Below are 20735 nucleotides of genomic sequence, written 5' to 3' on the forward strand. Positions count from 1 at the left end.
TATTTAGACCAGGCGGGTGGCTGCCGTTAACGCCGTGTAGAGGCTAAAAATCTGGACATTTTGAACATTGAACATGGACACACACTGCCCTGTCGAACTCGTCTTGTTTATCTCACTTATTTCGGTGCTAAGGGTTCCTCGCATGTGTACTGGTAAATACAAATGGGCTTATTGGTGTCTCTCTGGGCAGACTAGAATTCGATTTCTAAGACACTAGTTTTGACACCGTTTAGTTTAACTATTCTTTCGGCACTAGCTGCAGCTTCCTAATAGTATATACGTACGAGCTCTTCTGAGGTCAGCTGTGGAACCTGGTCACGATCATCGCCCTCGCTTGCCATGTCTGTTGATGAATCTAACAGTTGCCTAAGGCATGTGTCATGCTTGTTGGACCGCAATACATTCAAGTCCCTCTTCAGCTTTTCCGTGTTGGGTTTTTCCTCTTTTGGACTGAACAAAGTCATCAAACCCCCCGAGCGCTCATTTTTGACGAGGACGTGTTTCTCTACTTGACGTTGCCCTCAAGAGCTTAAAGGAACATATATAAAGAGACAAGGTTACGACTTCAAGATTAAAAGCATGCAAATCTATCACTACATGCCAAAATGCCTCCACCCAAACACCTCTCAGTCTCTCCTCGGCTCACGTGTACGTAAGTAATCTTGGGACGGACTTCCGAGTGGTGCCCCTGCTCCGACCATCTGTGCTGACCTGTCATACCCTGATATGGGTAGGCTTGGCCACCCCAACCCAGAAACTGCCCTCCCATTAATCCCAGAACACCCTAAATACCGTGTAGAGCGTAAGGTACTTTTTAGACGTAACATTCATAAACATGATTTTGCTATTATCAGAATTGTTATGATTTTGCTTTAACTGTTACGATATATAACAAAATTATAATATTTTCATAAATTTAAATTACATCTACAAAAAAAATGATAAGAACTAACTTTGTACAGTTTCATCGTCCTCATTTCTTTCATCTCTATGATTTCATCAATCATATATGGATCTTTGTTGTTTGTGCCTGGTTCATATGAGCTAGTGTCTTCATCTTTTGCGTTTTTCCTCTCGCAGACAAACTCTTTGCAGCTTTTGCAAAAGCGAGATCCCTTTGCGGGTGTATTGATGCAGCCTGATAAAAAAAGCATGATTTAACATTTATCAACTCTGCGATAAAAGAATAACAAATAAACAACATTTCAACAGAAGACTAAGTGTTTTGACGATTTTTAAAATATTTTTCTTTGTGAAGAAGGAAACTTAATCTGTTTAAAACTTACCGGTCTTAATGCTTCCTGGCAATCCGGGGAATTCTATCGTTCCTTCTTTTACCCCACACACCTGACGGTGGTTTTTTGCATTTCCGTCAATCACGATGCAAAAGGAACATCCAGGGATCGCACAGCGATGCTCTAAATCGGACAACAAATAGAATTTACACGTTAAACTCACTTCATCTAAAATTATTATACTACTTAATAATCGCAATTTGTGTATGAATATTACTGGAGGAATTTCACATATATTTGTTATAAGAGTAAATAGCTTTAGATATCTATAAAGATTACTTTCGAACGTTTATGGTCAGATACATAAACACTACTTACCCGACCATTTTTTCACAAAGGATTCGTGAAAATCTGGCGATATCTTCTCGCACATCAAGTTTGTAGAGCTGTAGATTTGCTGGTCCTTCTTTTAGACTGTATTCTTTGCTGATCTTCAGACAGGTATACAGTAGATGCGCTTCTTCCAATCTTCTTCTGTCAAGTGGCCTTCTTGATCCAAATACTTGAACAGAACTATGAATAAAAAAGAAAAGTACATTTATTGCGATGCAATTTTAATATAACGTGTATTTAGGCAGTAAATTACAAGAGAATCTAAATGTACTAAGTTAGATTTTTTAAGTTCGTACATCGTACATGGTACATCGTACACCAACCCTGCCTACCTGTACAAAGTTAGATGACGTCACTTAAAACTTCCGAAGTTTACCGATTACGGTCTATATCTACCTTTAACTTCGCACAAGTTCGTACACACTAACTTCGTACATTTACCCCTTTTCTGGACATACCTCAGCATTCTATAAGGCCAATTAATTCTACAACGTACAATTACTCATCTTACCTTGGCTCTTTGTAGCCTCACTTGTAACACCGCCAATGTCAACGGTGACTTTCAGGAACACCTCCTCTTTGTTTCGCCCGACTCTGTCGATCCTCTCAAAGGCGTGCCACCACCGGTTGGGTAAGCCGTTTTCTGACTCCCGTGCGGCCGCAACATCGATGTGTAGCCGTGCAATGGTGGTATCTTTGTGGCATCAGTGTGCTGTATGAAAATGACTTTTGCTTTGAATTAATCGATATTATATAATTTACGATTCAATAATTACCATTTGAACTTTACGCCGGACCGGGCTCTTCTCAGTCTTTTATCTCAGTCTTCTTCCTGACGATAAAAAATGTGCATTTTTTTAAACAAGATGATGCAAGGGAAGCACAAAATACAATTTGTACAAAGTGCATCGATGTGTTTCCAATAAAGTTATATGTACATACCTCATATTGATAGTCTGCCAGCCACGACGGGCGCCTGGACACCCGCCGAGGCCTCATTTCCGCAGTGTCTGGACAGGTCTGAGAAAACAAGTTAGAGGTATAAACTACAGATTTTCGTTTACAACAGTAACCACCAGTTGTTAGATGGGCCTTTCTTTGGGTCGAATTTCGGCTCGACGCCGTTTTCCTCAGAATACTTCCTGCGCACGGTTGTTGTGATGGAAAGCACAGTGGTTCAATCAATTGGATGACCGGCTTGGAGCCTGTACTGTGTATATTTCATCACCGTCTCCTCTTCATTTGTCATTGGTAGCATTTATTGATGAGAAGATGTAGAAAATGATTCATTAGTCATTGTTGATATCATATTCTTACAGCACTGTATTAAATATTATTGGTATGGAAATTGGGTCAGAAGCCACCGCGTATGCTTTGTCACCCATAACCTGTTCTAAGTTTCTTACAGTATAAATATACGATAAAGGTAATGTTTCAATTCAGTCATTAAGAACTGTTGAGTTTTGTGTCATCCCTGATTGTCAGCTTCGTTACTATATGTACATGGATAAAGCAATTTATGCAGTTGTGGAGGGCTGTTCTGTTAGTTTGAAGCGTAGGGCCAACTATCATTTGAATGGCAGAAATTAAAGGCAGAGCTGTAATAGCTACAGCATATGTTATTTAGAAAGGGTGGTTGATGACTTCATATTGGTTATACAATTAACAATTATTTGCATATTCAACGGCAAAAGACTACACTAACTCATTTTTAAATGGCAGGAATCGCTTTGTGACATGTCAGTTACATAGAAGTGAGCATTTAAGTCGTATGCTAATTAGATATATTACAATTCCATAGTTTTAAATAACCTTTTCTTTCTTCCTTTCGGAATGTATAGGTTTATCTAACCCAACTTAAGCTTTTGGTGATTACCTCCATGAAATGTCATGGAGGTTATATTTAACTTTATGTTTTAACACGTACTTTACACGTCTGCACATCTGCAGCAGAAAGTAATGGAATGAAAAAGCATCTAGGGCAGTTTTATGGTGTGCCACTGATCTTCGACAAACGCAATGCGCTCCAAATAAAAGTCGTTCCTACACTTCACCAGAAAATCGCATCACTTTTCCCCTGTCAGGCCCATCTGCCCCATCACCTGATAGTAATGGCTGTCGGTGGCATTTAGTTTGTAGGTTCCATTGTTCTGTTTCTTTAGGTAGGGTCATGTACAAAAGCTATCTTTATCTGGACATTTTATGTCAAGCAGACCACGTGGGGTTTTAGGGTGTGGTTCATAGACTTTCCTGTCAGGTGATGCTTCCAGGTGTGGGCGGATGGGTTAATGACAAATCCAGACATGTCGAAATTATTGCCAGAGTACAGTTTGGCGGCTTCTGTCTCATGCTCAATATATATAGTAATAGCGTGAATGGTGCCCAATGTATGGGTGTTTGTACAGGACTGTACGCCTTGGGCAGGAAACGTGTCTTAACTTAATGGGCTGCTGTGTTGGATTTAGTTTGTTGATATTTATAGTATCAACTGGTTAAGAGTCTCTTTCCACTAATCAGTAGTTGATATTGTATATGGCAACTAAAACATATGCAAGTTTTTACCAAACTTCTGTAACACCAGAGCTGGTACAAGGTATTTCGCGTGAAACTCCAACAGCTTCTCTTTTGTCTGAAGCCACCTCTCTTCGTTCGTCAAACTCTACCCTGATGATCAAAACTGGGCAGTCTGGATTTGTGAAGAATACAAAATGTCCCCACTTACATCCTAAGCCAGCCATTTGCATATGTACCTGATAGAAATATGGATGCGATTCTTTCAGCACGGGGTACATTAATAGACAGCTTGAGGGTGAAATGTGATTGTTTTTGTTCAACGGTTTCAAGTGGTGTTAACTCTTTCGAAGCAGACAAGCATTTGATTTCTAAGACACATGTACAGTCAAACCTGTCTATAGCGGCCACTCATGGGACTGGTCAAAATTGGCCACTATAGAGAGGTGGCCACTATAGAGAATATGCTAATTAATTGACCACAAGCAATAAGTTACACATGGTTTTAGTACCCACTGATCTTTATTCACATAATACAGTACTGTACATGTACTGCAATGATTTTACACTATATGTATTAAGAAAACAAAAGCTATAAAAAGTTTTAAATGTTCTACAGTTGATATTGTCTGAAGAGACCGGTATCGTCATATTTCTTTGATCTTTCGTCTTGTATCCTTTGATACTTCGCCGTCCGTGTGTTCCCTCCCGCGTTCACACGTCAGGTTCGCCCATTATGCTAATGTGGTACTCACAAGAAAAGTCTCGTCATTTTAGACTTATCCCTTAATAAATGTAAGAATAAAATCCACCATAGTCTGAAGTTCATATCATTTTGTCTTTGTAACAATTCATTTAGAAAGTTTTTGTGATAAAAATTAATCTAAGCGATAGTGTATTAGAACGTAACTTTAACGCAATTTACCTCTGTAATATTGGTGTGGTCTATTGACCTTATATGACCTCGCTTGTCGGCGGGTATGGGTAGCGCCAGTTTACGAAGTTTTGTTTTGAAAATAAATCAAAGAGGTTTAAATCCGGCGTAGGGTGACGATACGGCAGCTGTATATGGACGAACGCGTGCCGAAACATAGATCAGCGGTCCGCGTGGCCGTAATCGGCAGTGTTTTTGTACCTGCGGGACCGGAAATCGTGTGGCCGTGGCCGCGTTGGACAGGTGGCCGCTAAGCCTATTTCTTAATCATTACGAATCCAAGGGACCGACAAAAAGTGGCCACTATGGGCAGGTGGCCGTTATGCAAAGGTGGCCGCTAATACAGGTTTGACTGTATCACAATCAAATGTAACTATTCTAATAGGACTAGGAGCCAGTTGGCCATTTTCTTGGTCAACAAACAAACCGCATTGTTGCTCATGTACATAATTCCCACTGTGGATTTGTTGCTCAACATAGATGTTTGCTGCTGTACTCTCGTTCTCTTTGCCATCCACCATGTATTTGGAGATAGATTTCCTGTTTGGGTCGCCAACAGTTATAACGTCCTTTACGAGGTTGGCCAAGTCCCCATTTCCTGCGAAACGTTTTGCCTTACTGGCAGTTATTCGTCCCTTTTCTCCCTTAACCACTGGATATTAGATGCTTGCCCCCTTGTCGCCAACTCTATTTTAATTCTCGATTCATTATTTACCTGTGAAAGAAGACAAAGTATTTTTTTTAAGAACATTGCAAATCCTAGTTTGTGTAAATGCACCGTCTGACGGAATGGTCTCTGTAGCTTCAATCTGTTTATACAATCTGGCACGCAGATGGTCAAACTGTGACGTAATAATGTTTTTGGGCCATTCATTCTGTTTTTTTAGACATATAGCTTATCAATTGTTTACGGCAACGCATGGTACTTACCTTTTTGCAGTTTGTTTCATCTCCAGTTCATCAAATAACAGTACAAAGAAAAACGTCGATCTTGTTAAAATCCATCACATAACAATAGCAGATTAATTACAATAACCAGTTTGGCATGGGGTTGTATATGGTTGTTACGTTTCTATATTCAAAACCTACTAGAATAATTCATGATAGATATTTTGCTTGTTAGGCTGACTAAAAATATATAACACAATGACAGGTTGAAGTAACAGCCTGCCTATAACTAAGATGTGATGCTATGTTCATGTTGAAATACTACAGTGGATACATTTATGAAGATTAGTTATCCAGGATACATTAAAATGAAGATGATTCAGTCAATACTTCTGGATAATCAAATTTTAATTAGACGTTTCGAACGGTGTCCACCGTTCTTCATCAGTGAATTGAAAATAAAAATGCACCGACGTCGGGGATGGAATTTCACGACGCAGAATCCTGTCCTATCTGTGGGAGGGGCGCTAAAAATTCCCGCGCAAACATTAACGTTGTATTACTCTCAAATGGCTTGTGTTAGCACAACCAAACTTAGTGACTTTTCTAGAATATTGTTGGCAACAAGAAAGTTCATGATAATCATGTTTTCATAGCAACGGGTTTCTGAAAGCCATATTTCACAAAATTAACTAATTTTGGTAACAAAAGGGATTTTAAGATCTTGCTAATTAAAACACCTGTTCTCATGTAATTTCTAGCATAATTTATGTAACTTTCATAATTAAGTATTCGTGATCTATGCTAATGTAATGACGTAATATGTATTGCTGGATATATGTTGAAAAAATCTATATCTTTACCATTTAAGGATGTTGATCCAAGATGGCGGATTGAAAATAATACCTAAAATACATCGTGCATGTCCAGAAAAGTTAAAATCATCTACGTCACACGTAATTTTATACAATTTTAAGCTTAAGACAACCACTGTCGACAAAGTTAGGGAAACGTCGGCAGTTACCTGTTACGTAGCACATGCCAGTATCCATGTCTAGTATCAGGGTGAAGTGCACGAAGTTATATAGTAAGTTAATTAAACTGGGAGGTTTCACTATAAAAGCACCCCATAAATTCGGCTATAAAGTATGATAAGACGCCATTATGAGTTAGTTTTAGCTCTCATTTTTTCGGCTACCGATAAAGCAGTGTTAGCCTGGAATCCAGCCGTGTTGTGCTTTGGACGCTCCCAAGAGGTACGCTTCCTGCCAACACATTTGGTGTTCGTTACCATCATTTGCATATTCGCATAGCTTTTATGTCAGATTTTTGATTTGCTGTTAGCTTGAAGCCCCATTCATTGGAAGGCTTCATCATCAACATGGCCACCATTGATTTTTTTTAGTTCATTCTTGCGCCAATTTCCCAGTGTTATGTAGTATTCAATTTCCCAGTGTTATGTAATATTCTGCACAATCGACGGTAGCATTTCTCGCAGATGCGATGGGATCTGTCCAAGTCATTCTCATAAATTTAAACACCGAAACCATTCAACGCGTCGGTGACTGAATATTCCAACCTGGGCTTGAACTTACGGTTTTGGTTTTGTTGAAAAAGGTGCCTCACATGTGGGTTCCTAACCTTTTTTGTCATCGGCATCGCTATCTCGGTAATATTGCTATAAAATCATCCAAGTAAGAATACTATAGCATTCGATGATAGTCTAGGACCGTCGCAGAATCCCCTCTTCACATAGGCTTCCCTCAGCTAAACCACCAAGTCCTCCACCGCACCCCAGGCAAACTGCTCTGTCGCCACTCGATCTTGATCACGGATCCATCCCACCTAGATCCACTCACCACTGATTTTGGCATATGTCATTATGCAGGGGCTTAGGAGCCCCTGGCCGATGGTATGGCCGCAGTCAAAGTGTCGGAGCATTTTTACATTCGACCAGCCTCAGAGCATTGTCGAAGTAGTGAAACGTCTGAGAGGCAGTTTCTGTTAACGAAACAAAGGTCTAATGTCAATCTTTCGTTATCACGCGTAAATGTGTCAAACGTTGTATAGGAAAGGACAAGTTTTTTGTGCTCTCCTTGAACTGTGAAATATTTGTACAAGTGAAAGAATATTGGACTAGAGAAAGTACGAAACCGTGTTTTAATATTTTTTTAAAGATTTTGCCTTCACAAAACTATGCTTAAAACAAAAAGGAGCACATTGATCAATGTCTTTATAATAGAGGTCCTAAGAAAAACACATTTTTCCAGTTAACCGCAGAACGGGTTTATTCAATGCAGGCCATGGGTTCCAGCGAGTGTGTATACGTATGAGTGTTAACCCTACCCAGACTTTGGGAGGGGCGCTAAAAGTGCCTGCGCCATTATTAACGTCGTGTTACTCCCAAATGGCTTTTGCTAGAACAAGATGAGAATACTATGAGATGCATGATAAATATTGAATCAGATATATATAATTTTACATGTTTATCTATCACAATACTACCAAAATTGTCTTTTTTTGTGCTACATGATAAGTAATTATTTAGATACAAGTACAGGTTGTACGTTTGTTATTCATCTAGACCGTGATAGATATTATCATGTCAAGTCCACTTCTCGTCCCCACATTTGGGCTTGAATAGCGACTGACATAGGCCAAAATTTCAAACTTATTTTGATAATAATCGTACATAATTGCTTTAAAGATAAGGGCTAAAGTATGGTTCAGATGGTCAAGTAAACAGTCATACTCTTTTCGAAAATAAACATGCAAGCTGCGCAAGACATATTTTCCTTTTCCGTGACCGTGAGCTGCTGCCAGTGTACATTATCATTATTTCATCTGAAACTGGCTACAGAATAACAAATGCTGGTAGCAACCATGAACAGCATATAATCAGAAAGAAACATTATTTTCAAAAAGCTGAGTAGGGATTAGAGCCTTAACACATGTTTGTGTTTTGTGACAAAAACTACATTCTGTTTGGAAATAATGAATAATCTGGACAACCTATGTGTTTGGTGGTTTTGTTTGACGATTGTGCAACATTGCATAAACACAATGGATTTGTACATGCTGCCAATTACAACAGTTCTCCGTATAGAAATAATTTATCAGTGAAATCTCATCAACATACCAGCAATTATCCATTTGTAGGTACAACGCAGGTGGCAGCTTGTTGTTGTACTTCTGTAAAGAAAATTAGAATACAGTGTTGTGTCATTGATTTATTCTATATAGAGAGATATATGATTCATCAAACATGAATAATACGTCATGGAATACATGTGGTCATACTGTGTTGATATGTGCAGTTATATTCACCCTTGCAACTCTCCGGAGTGTGGACAGCAACACATTGCACGTCAGGTAGATGTCATGTGGTCATCTTAGGTTCACAAAAGCATATGCCTGACCCAATCCGTGCGAACCAAAACTCCTGTGACGTGGGTTCTTCCACTTCTCTGAATCCTGTTGGCAACAGAAGACCATCATTAGTTTGGGTAGATACTGGACCATTCAAGGAGCATGACTGTAAGTTACGGCATGAGGTCACATGACTTCTTCTTCGTCGTGTCATCACTAAACCTTTCCTGCTCCAATACTCCACACACTCCCTTCCTATGGGGGTCAGAGCTTCCAGATCTTCTTTGGTCACATGGCTTATACTGGATGACAATTAATAAACATTCTAAAAATAAAAGTAAGAGGTAAAAAGGATTCTATCACAACGTCAGAATAAACTGCACAACAGCTATGACCGGCAATGACTATTTCCTAGCACACAGTCTTGTCAGCCTGAGTTTCCGATTGCATGTACATTCAATATCTCATGTTACCTTTAAATTGACTTGTGTCCATTTCAACAACTCTAAGATTAAAGAAAAACAAATTCTACCTTTGTCTTTTGCGCAAAGTGGGGAAAAGCAGTTTTGATACATGCCATCTATAATGTATGTATGGATGATGGATCATACTAGGCAGAGTGTGCCTTTCCCAAGTACACCTGTCTCTCAATCCTATGGACAGTAAATTGTGCAGTGTTGAAAAGATATGTGCTACACATTCTTAGTGTTGATTACATCTATATACTCAAACAAAAGTATGAATGATTATAATTTTATTCTTGAGAAGTAGTTTAACTGTAAAATCCAATACAAAAATTGGACTCACCCAAATTTTCGACTGTACAGCACCGGTAGTTGTCAAGGAATGTTGGTTTTTACAGTTAAACTAGTTCAAGAATGACGTCTATACCAACACAGATGAATTTTAAAGTTAACAGTTAGTGTAACGGTTAATATGATAAAAAATCCTACAGGAAATCATATAATGAAGTTGGAACTGTCCAATGCACACCGTCCTATTGATATGTTAACCCTCAAGCACCCGGCCTTTTTTTGCGACTAAAATGACCGAGTGAGGTCCAAACGGACCCCAAAATGTTTTGTTCATAATATCTCAGTTCTAATTCCTATCGGTGATCATTGTGCATACATTGCTTCGTCAATGTAAGAGGAATATTTTGAAATGTTAAGGTTTTGCTAATCCTACCTCATTATCATAATTTATGCAAAAGATCAGAAGGACCATGTTTTGCACTAAGCCCATTCTGACCAGAGAGGTGATTTTTGAGGCCCTCAGCAAGCTTTATGTCGCATAACTCATGAACGGCTCGTACTAAAGCTACGAAACTTAATAATATATCGCAAAATATTGTTAGCAAAATATTTTTGTCAATAAAGTAAATTTATCATTATTTAGGGTTGCCATGGCAATGGAATTCTGACAGGCATATTTTTGCAAAAATTTTCCAATTTCGATTTAAACAAGGTTTTTTGGTAAACCATGCTTGTTTTCTTACAACAATAAAATTCTATGAAGTTAAATGCTATTTTCATGATTCAAATTTATAATTTATGCTAATTTCATGACGTCATTAGTCAAAATCCAAGATGGCCGCCCTTATAAGCTAAATGACGTCATAATGACGTCATATTATATTGTGATGACAGAAGTGTTTAGGAGGATTTAGTTTTACATGTTTACTATTCTCTGATAGTTTGGTGGTGATAGGATAAGTAGTTAGATAGTTAGACTCAAAAGTTTGTTTCAAAACCTGCACTTTTTGGCTGGGGTCCGTTTGGACCCCAGACGGACTGATCACGGATTTTCTTTACAGCTTCCACAGTATTGTACCAATCTTCATAAAAACTTAGGAGAAGGTATAAAATACATTGGCTGACAAAGTCACGGAAGAATTTTTTCGTCCGATAAAAAATGTTCAAATGGTACTTCAAAATTTACGCCTGGGGTCCGAATGGACCCCACTCGGGTGTTTGAGCGTTAATCTACAATTTAAATTGTATCTTCAGGTTAATGGAAGAATTTTCGACTGGACAGCACCGGTAGTTGTCAAGGAATGTTGGATTTGACGTTTGATTGACGGTTAATATGATGAAAAATCCTACAGGAAAACATATAATGAAGTTGGAACTGTCCAATGCACACCGTCCTATTGATAGGTTGATCTACAATTTAAATTGCATCTTCAGGTGAATGGAAGAAAAAAAGTAAATTTTCAGAGGAAAATCAACCTACATCTGTTGCCTTAAGTGGAGGTTTAGGTCTTTTTTATGGCCTCCCTCTGCTTTGCCGAAACCATTCAACGCGTCAGCGACTGAAGACTCCAACTTAGGCTTGTACTTACGGTTTTGGTGTTTTTGGAAAATGTGCCTCACATGTGGATTTCTCCAAGTTTCCTAACCTTGTTACCGGCATCGTTATTTTTGTGGCATTTTTCCAGCGCGATCCAGCAAGCAAAGCACCACCAAGGTGGAAATCGAACACACAAAATCCTGTTTACAGTTTGTAATAAAACGGAACACAACTTCTATCTTTCCTGTGAACTTTTTGTATGCATGATCTCTGTATCACAACAACAGATCATGTGAGAAATGGTGCCGACACCAAATTGAGAGAAATGTTCTCTGGCAGCCATTCGTCTGCCACATGTAGATTTACTTCTACACGTCTTCTTTATTTTTTCAACTCAGATTTTTATTCAATTAAGATATAACGCTATATGTTCAGAATTAACACCCGTCATTTCTAGTGTAATGTATTGTATTGTATCTTATGTATTGTATTGTATTGTATAGTCGCGTATTTACCTGAATGTGTTTACTTTATCTGGCGCGTTCTGGCAGCTCTTCTTTAAGGTTTCGGACCGGAGTATTTTCCTGACTTTGTAGCTAATCCGACACCCTCGGGCGAAAGGGCTGTCATTTCCCTAGGACACATGAGCCGAATTTTTCATGACTCTGATGGAAGGTGGACAGTATGCCATGCAGCTTCGTGATTCACTGATTTAATGGATTCTGTTTCTACACTATTTGGGGTAAATAGTAACAAGAAAACATAGTAGAAAGAAAGCATTAGAAATTTTTGAAGACTTCCATCAAGTTTAAACCCCGTTCGCCTGTTCATCGAGCTGTAACAGGTTGTTGATAATGACCCTGAAAAGTGCCTGTATCGTGGCGCCGCCACGCGGCTTGGCTGAGTATTACATGAAAGTTCCATTTTCACAACTGGACATTTTTACAGGCAATTTGTAGACGTTTAATACAATTCAATAACTGCACAAATATGTGCAGAACTGTTTTGTCTGTAAATAGAATGAATGCTTTTACCTCAAGTGATATTCCAATACAAGAAAATGCCGGAAAAGCAGCACTGCGCACCCCAAAGCCACGGCACAGGTCAACGTCATCAACTTATGTTCCAAAACAGTCGCGTTGCTAAGTTATCCTTGGTAATGACGTAACTCCAAAACAAATTTCTAAATCGAGCAATCCGTCAACGGTTCATTGATTCAAATGAGTGGTAAGTAAGGCTCGGCAACAGACGCATATCCCGTTACAGCTGGCAGAAATAAAAGTCAGTTCCACTGGACACGATGATAGTCAGAGTAATGATGTAGAGCCCCCGGACGAAACCGACGCCGATGTCATCACAGAAATGATTGTGTTGCCAGCCGAATCAAGCGATATCATATAAGTAAATAAAGCCGTAAGACCAAAAAAAGCGTAAAGATTGAGGTGGGGAATGAAGTAAGACGCAGGAGCACGGGTCACATAGTAGACGATGATAATAAAGCGGTAGATACAGACGTAGAGGACCACTATAGTTACACAAATTACCAGCGTGTCGACAGTGGCATTTGCAGTTTGGCATGGTGCCCGTCTGTAGACGACACACCTGGCAGGCTCCGGCCCAGACAGCGGCCGCCTACGGTTTTAGACAGCCTGGCAGAAGTGCGTCGGCTAATTAGCCTCCTACTCTTACTGCAAGTGTAACTGAAGACAGGACTTTCAATGTCCCTCTCCTCGAGAAACTAATGGATGAATTCATTTCTTCACATAGTATTTCCATCCCCGGCTGCTTCCCCTCTAGATCCGAGCGGAAAGTGAGAGAAAATTTTGGCTCCGTTACTGTTAGGTCGTGCGATGCGGTAGGGGCTGGATCACAACGACAAGGCGCAGGCTGTACCTGGCCGCACAAGATTTAGTTAGGTTTTCTTGAGACACAGTTGCATTTTCTTGTACTCTCGTCTTCCGTCTAGTCCTATACCAATACCTAACACCAGAACCATGCCTTGTCGAATATTCTTTTGCTTCACATCACCAACGGACGTTTACGTCATTGCCTCAGGTGTTTCTGTAAGGTTTACCTTTCCTATATACAGGTAGATACTAAGGTGTGTGAGCAAATGTTCAGCTGGCTATCCAGATACAGCAGGATGACAAAGCATTAAATCCTGAAAAATTCATGTTCCTCTTGCTGTACCTCGTCCATCTCCATAATGCTCGAGAAGAATGAAAACTGAAAAGAGCATGACTGCTGACCTTATGAAGAATTACAAAACATTGCATGCTAAGAAATACCACTTAAAATTCCATTGGGGTGATTATACCTAGACTATTGATCAAATTAATGTTTTCATTTTTAGAATCGAATTCGGTATGTGATATGTTTACGTAATTCGGAAACGAAATGTGTTCTTAGAATGGTGTCGTTTTCACCACAACTCTCATTTCAGCTCGTACGCTTGGCGTAATATTTAACCCTCAAACCACCGTAGCTTTTTTGTGACGTAGATTACCGTATGGGGTCAAAACTGACCCCAAAACGTTTTGTACAAATACATTTTTTGTGTGACTCTTTTTGTGATTTGTATATATGTATAGTGTCATTAATCTATGTGGAACAGTCTGACATGATTAGGTGAGAATACTTCTAGCTCATTATCATAATTTATGCAAAAGAGGACCAACGCTATTCAGACCGGGAAGGAGGTTTTTGATGATTGTACCAACTTCAATGCCGTATAGCGCCTGAATGACTTATGCTAGGGCCAGCAAACTTAGTAACTTTTTAGAAAATGTTCATAGCAAACATTTTCAATGAACAAAATATGCTCAACATTTTTCATGTTGCCATGGCAACGGAATTCTGACAGACATGTTTATTACGAAATTTTCAAATTTTGTATCAAACATTCAAGTTTTAAGGTTTTATTGGCAAATAACAGTTGTTTATCACATCTTATGAAATTCAACGTAAATTTCATGACTCAATATTCATAATTTATGCTAATTTGATGACGTCATTAGTCAAAATCCAAGATGGCGGCCGATATTACCTAGATGACGTCATAATGTCGTCATATAACATGAGAATGGCACAAAAGTTGTTAGAAGAATTTTGGCTTACATGTACATCATATTCTGAAAATTTCGTGATTCTACAATAAGTAGTTTAGGTGTGGGTCGCAAAAGTTTGTTTAAAAAAATGTTGGGGTCAGTTTTGACCCCACTGGACCATGCATAAACTTTCTAAAATAACTCAATCAGCAATGAGCCAATCTCGGTAAAAACCTATCAGAAGTTATAGGACATATATACAAACTCCTGAAAGGAAATTCGTTTTCGACTAGAATTGCCATAATTACACACATTGATATAGGCCTGGGGTCAGTTTTGACCCAATACGGTGGTTTGAAGGTTCAAAAGGCGTTAATTACATGTATTCTGTTAGGAAAGCTAACGTACGAGGCGAACGATTGCGGGACAAAATAGATGACACAAAAATAGTATTAAAGTTAGCATAATCTACAGATTGTGACTGTTTTAGAAAGTACATTATTTTCTGAAGTGAGCAGAGAGATAATTGTGATATAACATTCTTGTTTGGTAAATCACTGTCATGTGTAATGGAAGGACTGTTAACATATCTGATCCATGGTAATTATTTAGCACTTCGGTTGACAGCTTTTAGAAAAATCAATATTCTTTACATTAGTATAAAATACCTAGTTCGTTTTTTATTAACATAGCAATTAATAGTTAAGTGCTAGATTGTGGATTCATTAATTGATTAGTTATTTGTCAATTACCTAAAAAAACTTCATCTGGTATGGCTGTGCAGACTTTACTTATTAGGTCTCTTATACTTGTTATTAGGGGACATCATCAGCACCAATCGGGCAGCAAAAACATCCAAACTCCCGAGCAAGATTGCGAAAAGGAGGATGAGGAGCTCGTGATGACGGTGGGGTTTCTCTGTAGCACCGAAGTATACGGGGTGCATGCAGACAGCTCCTCGGGGACATGGTTCCATCCCGAGATCATGAACTAGAAAACACTGCCAGGAACCTTGAGCAACTAGAGCCTGTCCTTTAGAAGAAAGGGGTAGAAAAGAAAAGGGAAGACGAGCTGGAGAGAACAGTGCAGCTTCTATCATCCACGGCGATACTATATGCCGGCAGAAACTCCTCGATGAGATGGCGTTATCGTGTAATAGGGAGTTGGAAGAGGACAACAGTGATCTGGAGAAGCAGGAGGAAATTGTATATTTTATGGAAGTTCAATCTTTTCTAAAGTTATTAACAAATGCTTGGCAGTCACAACTATCTTGAACTAGCTTACACCAGAACAATTCCATTCAGTACCTTAAAAGGTCTGGCAGAGAAGACAAATGGCAAACATGCTTGGCATGTGTGCATTTTGATGATCGATCTAATTCAAAAAGCAAAGCTAAACATTTATCAAAAGTGCTTTGATTTATTTGTTGTTTATTTACTAGTGCCACGTAAACTAGATCGCCGCGTTAGGGTTGACCCGTTGTGCTCTTGCATTTGACGCCGTGGTAAACTGACGCACTGGTAACGCACTCCCTCCATGTGCGGAACGACGTGTAAAATATACATTCAATGAGACTATTGTCTCAAAATACACCGCATCAAGATCATTGGTATATTTTTGAATTTAAGAAGAATGGTGACATCGAAGGCACCATTTTCGCCGGATGGACAAACTTATTCCAGTTCCATGTCCACTCCTTCTAAGTCCTCTGAGTCTGATATTGATCTAATAACAATGGTCCTCCCTCACCCCTTTCTGCTACCCTCATGACAAAGCCAAAATCTCTCGTCTCATCTGACTCGCAATATATCATGGGCTCAGACTTAAGGTGGACCATATCGAGTGCACATAGGTCTCTGTATCAGTTCGAGAACAGCGGAATTGAAGAATCCATTTTTGGTACAGAAACTGGTCCTCCCTCACCCCATTTCGATACACTCACGACTAAGCCAAAATCTCTCGTCTCATCTGACTTGTAATCTATCATGGGCTCAGACTTAACCCTATTCAGACCGGGGGGGGGGCTTTTGAGGCCCGCGCTAATTTTGATGTCCTATAATGCCAGAACGGCTTACGCTAGAGCCACCAAATTTGGTGAGTTTTCCTAAAATATTGTTGGCAACAATTTCACGAAGTTTGACAAATTTTCCATTTTTTCGTGTTGCCATGGCAACCGTTTGTTGACAGGCTGTTTTGCCAAAAATCACTATTTTTGGTTCTAACAATGTATTTTTCACATTTATTTGCTATATTACTGCTATTTTGTTACATAAATAAAATCTTATATTATCTAGCATATCTTTCATAATTATATATGCATAAATTATGCTAATTTGATGACGTCATCAGCCCAAAATTTAAGATGGCGGACCGTATGGCCAGATCAAGAATAACGAGCTAATTATCCCTTAAAATTTATAACTACCTGGTATTTTTTCATCAAAAACCATCTAAATGAATGAATTGAGTCTGTTTCCATTGCCCTTTGTGATTATTTGTTGCAAAAAAAGTATTTTTAAAAAAAATTCAAGGTGGTGATACAATATGGCGGAGCCCAACTGGTATCTTAGATGTGCATGACGTCATTTGATGACGTCATTTTGACGTCATTGCAGTTGCTATTGGCAACGCAAGTCGTAATAAACAATATTATTCTGTTATCTGCACTTGTTGTTACATTTTTGTAGAATAACTTGAAGTTTTCTGAGAATACCCTTTTTTCATGGGTCCGGCAAATATAATCAAATTGATGACGTCATAATTACGTCATCTTACGTCAACGTAACATCAAACGTCAAATACTTATCAGATATTATGTCGATATCATGTCCTAAAAATTTGGTGGCCCTACGGCACGTCGTGTTAGAGTTATAGGACTTCAAAGTGGAGGGCCTCAAAAGCCCCCCCCCCCCCCCGGTCCAGGGATGACCAAAAAAGCCCGGTCTGAATAGGGTTAAGGCGGACCATATCGTGTGCACATAGGTCACTGTATCAACAACAGCGGAATTGAAGGCATTCTTGGTACAGAAACTTCTGATTGTTCCACACCTAGCCTTGTCTCACCCCTTTCCACTTCCCTCACGACTAATCCTAAGTCTCTGGTCTCATCTGGTTTCATGTCCACACCTTCTGTCCTCTGTGGCTGATATTGATCTGACAAATACCACTGGTCCTCCCTCACCCCATTTTGATACACTCACGACTAAGCCAAAATCTCTAGTCTCATCTGGTTCCATGTCCACTTATTCCAACTCCTTCGTGGCTGATATTGACCTAATACCACCGGTCCTCCCTCACCCCTATCTGGTAAAACGATGCGTCACAATAAAGACAGTATTTTACAAATCTTTGTCGACTTGCCTAATTATTTTTTATGAGTCCTGTATTTCCATATCAAACTCTGCTCTACATTTAATAATGTTTGAATCACGTCATTATCAGACAATATTTAGCATATCTTGAGTACTTGTACTTAGATATTGCGACCTTGCCCCATAACGGCCGGCCGAAGTGCGCATCGGCGCATTAAATGGCACATCTGTTTTAACGTAGTAAAGGGCGAGACAGCTGGAAAACAGTTGTAAGATGACAAGGAACAGCTTTGCTCCGGTAAGGCTTGCCACCGCGACAAAAGTAACGCCGCCTTTATTGAACATTTGGTGGGCACAGTATCAGTACGTAAAACACCCTCCACTTTAAGTTTATAATTTCAATTTTCCGATTTCATCAATCGCTGGAGCCAAAATGACAAAAGGCAACAGCTTGTTATCCCTATCCCTGACTGCATAACCCTGCACCCTGGGTTTAGGTCAATCTGCCTTGGCATCAGTGTGCTTACTTTCAATACAGACAGGATTATGGGCCCTGTCAAGATGCAACTCACGACTAAGCTGTTAATCCATCAAACACAATGGATCAATCAATAAAACAACCGATATCAATCAAATATTTAACATACACAATACATTAATCAATAATCAGATGAGCCACTTTATCGGTCATCAATCCTGATTGAACATAGAACTAAAAACACATAGTATGGTATACCAACAGTGTAGGTACCAGTACAAAATTAATGACATCGCAGATATTAGCCGTCTCAATGTTGGTGTACCTACGTTGGTACATGTGGGTACATGTATCTACAATCTGCCTATGATGAGGTCTTTGCGTGCAGACACTGGCTCTGATCTTTCCCCTCGCATTACCTTTCTTGCTTCTTAACCTACCAATGTATGAAGATTTAAATCTTGCATGTATAGTTATTTATTGTGAAGTTTTTCAGTTTGTTCACTGCCAGTTTCACATTTGCCGCACCGCGATCGAAGGACTCCTCGCAAAAGGAAAGGTACCGGCCGTTCTAAACATAGTTTTATTACAGTTGCGTCTTTTGCTGTTAGCAATGCCTAAGTTTCTCCACCCGACACCAAACTGAGAGAAATGTTCTGCTCTGGCAGCCATCTGTCTACCAACAGGTAGATTTACTTCTAATCGTATTCACTATTGTGTCAACTCAAACTTTTAATTCAATGTAGCTATAAAGTTATATGTTCAAAATTTACACCCGTCATTTCTAGTGTAATGTATTGTATGGTATCTTATGTAAAGTATTGTATTGTATAGTTGCGTATTTACTTAGTCCCCTTAAGGCAAGAGAATGGGACTAAGGTAAGGTAAGGTAGATTTGCGATGGAAAAAAAATAGCAAGTTAGGGCACCTGCTAACTTGAAGGGGGAAGAATGTTATGTATTGTTTTGTATTGCATTGTGTATTTGTTTACTGCAACTGGCATCCTTTTTTCGAGCGGGCGACCTATACCTGTTCAGGAAAGAGTGGTCTAGAACCGCCGGTAATGTCATTCAACTAAAATTTTCTTGGTTTTCCTGAGACAGAGACGCATTTCCTTGTTCTTGTGATTTCCGTCTAGTCTTAGTCTTGCTTTGTGAGGATATGGCGAGTCGGCCTTCTAGAAGCTCTAAACACAAAGCACCGCCGGGCAGCTGTTTCGGCTCTGCGAATTATGGATCAATGCGAGGCCCATATATAATGATGAATGAATCATACTCTTACTAATCATTGAAGACCAGTGGTACTTTGCCTGCGCATGTTTTGCATTGTGTGCCACAATCGCAAGCAGAGGAGACGAACAATATTACAAAGCTACTCGGTAAGTTGTTTATCTGTCTGAAAAGACGATATCAGATTGCATGTGTTCCATCCCGCGGGAATCTGGTGGTGAGCATTTTCTAAAGATCTTCTCAATCAAAGCTAAGAAAAGTCTAACGAGCAAGAACTGAGTAAAATCTGTGACATCGAATATTGATTATATTTATGTTACGATACTAATACAAAAGCTTGTGTCATTATTTCCCTCCAACGACCGAAATAACACAAGGCTTCAACCGTATAGCTTCATCGCTGTAGGACGGATACTTCGTTTTGCAATAGAACCAATCAGATTGCTGCGTATGTTTGATTGGCAAAAACTTTCCCGCCATAACTTGTATAAGACTAAAACAGATGAGCAAAGGCTATATTTGCCGGTTGGTCTACTCCATAAGCCTCGTAATATGCTTAGCATGGCTAAAGGCTTTCGAGTTTTGGCACCTTTCTTAGCATTATCCAAAACCATTGATGATTCATCAACGTTGTAAATCCTTTCAGGTCGTGCTTGTAGGGCCAACTTTCAAGTTGGGCTAGGTAAATAGCAAAGGAATTCTTCACTGCCTCTGGCGTGTCATACTTTGCCATAGCCAAGCTTAGCGGATCTGTTCTCCGGAGTTTTTGTTCAGCAGTTGTTTTCTTTCTCTCTCGCAGTTACATTACTGCATTGTCATTTAGTTAACGTTACTGCATTATAGTTTATTGTAGGCTATCTAAAAAGTTTTAGATAATAAAAGTTTTTTTCCCTTAGGCATCTTGTATAAATTTGAGAAGCAACCAGTGCCGGAAAGTTGTGGAGTTGAGTAGCGACTTTGCAAACTTCAGGCTTAGGGTTTCTCTTCTGTTCTCAAGGGACGGCATATCTAATTGGGTAAGGACGCAGTTGTAACAAACATTGGGAGC

General features: G+C 39.4%; 1 long non-coding RNA gene across 1 annotated transcript; it reads right to left on the reverse strand.

Moving 5' to 3' along the window:
- Window positions 1–935: 935 nt before the first annotated feature.
- LOC118405324 lies at window positions 936–1754 on the reverse strand. The gene is made up of 3 exons (XR_004829883.1): window positions 1614–1754; window positions 1287–1418; window positions 936–1138 (listed from the first exon to the last, which is right to left on the reverse strand). It is a non-coding gene; the product is annotated as an uncharacterized LOC118405324 (long non-coding RNA).
- Between the last annotated feature and the right edge of the window lie 18981 nt (window positions 1755–20735).

The sequence above is a fragment of the Branchiostoma floridae genome, chromosome 18, assembly GCF_000003815.2.
Source record: "Branchiostoma floridae strain S238N-H82 chromosome 18, Bfl_VNyyK, whole genome shotgun sequence".
Taxonomy (NCBI): domain Eukaryota; kingdom Metazoa; phylum Chordata; class Leptocardii; order Amphioxiformes; family Branchiostomatidae; genus Branchiostoma; species Branchiostoma floridae.